This window comes from Ptychodera flava, chromosome 10 (genome assembly GCF_041260155.1).
Source record: "Ptychodera flava strain L36383 chromosome 10, AS_Pfla_20210202, whole genome shotgun sequence".
NCBI classification, from domain to species: domain Eukaryota; kingdom Metazoa; phylum Hemichordata; class Enteropneusta; family Ptychoderidae; genus Ptychodera; species Ptychodera flava.
In genome coordinates, this window is record NC_091937.1 from 36,356,736 (window position 1) to 36,359,255 (window position 2,520).

The 2,520-nt window shown below is 38.4% G+C and overlaps 1 protein-coding gene across 5 annotated transcripts in view; it reads left to right on the forward strand.

Annotated features, from left to right (window-relative positions):
• LOC139142671 (protein disulfide-isomerase 1-like) overlaps nucleotides 1-45 on the forward strand; it is a 272,131-nt gene extending 272,086 nt beyond the window's left edge. For all 5 annotated transcript variants that reach the window (XM_070712728.1, XM_070712729.1, XM_070712726.1 and 2 more), the window contains one exon: nucleotides 1-45. This exon is cut by the window's left edge and continues 212 nt beyond it. The gene's annotated coding sequence lies outside the window, so the exon portion shown is untranslated.
• The last annotated feature ends 2,475 nt before the right edge of the window (nucleotides 46-2,520 follow it).

Here is a 2,520-nt window from a genome sequence, read left to right on the forward strand (position 1 = left end):
TGTATTCTGTCTTTCGCTTCCCTGCAGCGAACGACTGCCATATCATCCAAGTGTGAGTATTTCTGATATTGAAAGCCAAAGAATATTGCCGCGGATAATCCTGAGCTGTGGCGCGCTGGTGGCACCGTAACAAATTTAAGTTTTCATCGCTACCTCAGATTGCCAATATGTCGTTATTTACTTCATTATCTTGGACCATAAAAACAAAAACAAAAAACCTAACAAAACAAACAATAAAATCGACCCAAAACCTTAAACTGACAGAGAGTACAATAACTTTACCTGCATGACCTGAAGACAATTGTTTGTATATCTAAAATTCACGTTCAAGGATGCGACTTTACATGTACGTCTGGAATAGATCATGAACGGGCGAAAATATCGAATCTTTCTGATGTAAAATAATGTAACACGATTGGAACTATTTTGGGATAATTGGATCATCATATGTTGCAAATTTCTCAAAAGTGTCAGGTGCCCTATCGCTAAATGTTGCAATATTCCAAATTACTCATAAAAACAAGTGTATAACTTAAAAAGAAAAGCAGATGAGTTCACATTTGCAGATTAAACAGACATTATTTCATCATCCAATTATCTCAAAATAGTTCCAATCGTGTTATGTACTGTCAACGTGACATGAGACGGAAAGATCAACGCCCCTCGGTAAGTGCTAAGTCACTGTGAATATTGGGATGGTTCCCTGTCCCATTTCTGGCCGCTCTGCGCTCACGAACCGTGCAACTTGACCAGAAAGGAAATCAGATCATCGGCCTGATCAGAGCGCTGCCACTGTTAAGAGTTTGAACTGATTGTAAATTTTGACACTGGACAAAATAATTAAGGGATTGAGATGTTTATAAGGGGAGCTTACCAAACTTGTGGAACATGACCCCTCATCCTCAATATAACTGCCTAGAAAAATCTTTCGATATTGATACAGATATGTGGTGCATGCAATTACTAGACACGAAGTTATTTTGATGGCTTTTGCATGCAGAAGACATCAAACAATAAAAACTTTCATTATTTAAGATAGAACTTGCCTCTGGGACTGATATTCGGCCTCCCAAATTTCTAAAATTCTTTTCTGATCTACCACTTGTGGGACTCATTTCACCGTCTAATCCAATATTTTTACCCCATACAGTTAACACATGGATGGCGGCCATTTTGAATTCCAAATATCGTATGTTGGGCAATTTGTTTCGCCAGTTTCATTGAATCTTTGCACGGTGACCCCTGATTTGTATCGCTAATCTGGCAAGAAAATGGTTGAAAGTTTCATTGAGGGAAGTTTAAGCAAAATTTTAAGTCTTTTTCACTTTCGAGGCGCTATCCTACTTCAATAATGATACTGTGATTCCCAAATCGTACCCACTCTACCTGACTGTGTTACTTGGAAAAATGAGGTTACTTTACCACTGAGTCCCATGGAGCGTACCACGTTCGTAATGAAGCATGGAATGAACCAGATGCGGTTGTTGATGCAGGTGTGGTAAGTCTTGTTTGTGGATACAAAACCGAATGGAGATAGACCATATATGGTCATGTTTGTCTCAGTACTTTACTTCAGTAATACTGCAGAGTGAAATATTCACGCCACAACATCTGTACTTTTTTCTAGAACACGATTGGAACTAATTTGGGAAAATTGGATGGTGAAGTAATGTCGATTTAATCTACAAATGTAATCTCATCTGATTTTCTTTTTACATTACACATTTGTTTTTATAAGTAATTTGCAATAGTGCAACATTCAGCTAAACGGCATCTAACAATTTTGAGAAATTTGAAAAATATGAAAATCCAATTATCCCAAATTGGTTCCAATCGTGCTCTAGTGAGTTGGTACTTTTCACTGTCGAAAAAAACAGGACATCCTTATCCTATCATAATACCTACGCAAAGATGAACTGAAAGGTGTCTGATTATTCTTGTCCCTTACATTATTGTTCCAGAAAGGGCGATTGTCAACGCGAAAACGCGCGAAATCGTAAAATGGCAGAGGAGAGATTACCATACGATCGCACTCTACCGGTTCAGTTTGCCATGCCCATAGACGTACATGTACACGGACAGAGTGCCTTTCAGCTTGACAGTTGATGGCGCCGCCAACGTTGAGGGGAAAGCCCATTTAGTCAGCTGAAAAACAAAAGGGTTTTGCATTTACAGTTCACTCTTTCGGAAACTACAATCAAAGATCAAGATATCTAGTCTCTTTATAATAAGCCGGGCTTTCTTAATATACATATCATATTACTTATGAGAAACACGTAACTGACAGCGTCAGCAACATTGATAGCGTATCAGTGTCAGTGTTTTGGCGGCACCATTCCATGAGTTAAAAGGTGAAGCATACTTTCTGTAGGTTAGTCACCATGATCCAGCAGTGAAATAAAAACAGACTTTGTATTTCAACATTCGAAACACACTTCGTCTGGGTACCTGCTTATCGTAACATTTATATTATTCCCGACAGATTACAGATAATCGATATGTAAGATTTAGGGCAATGCA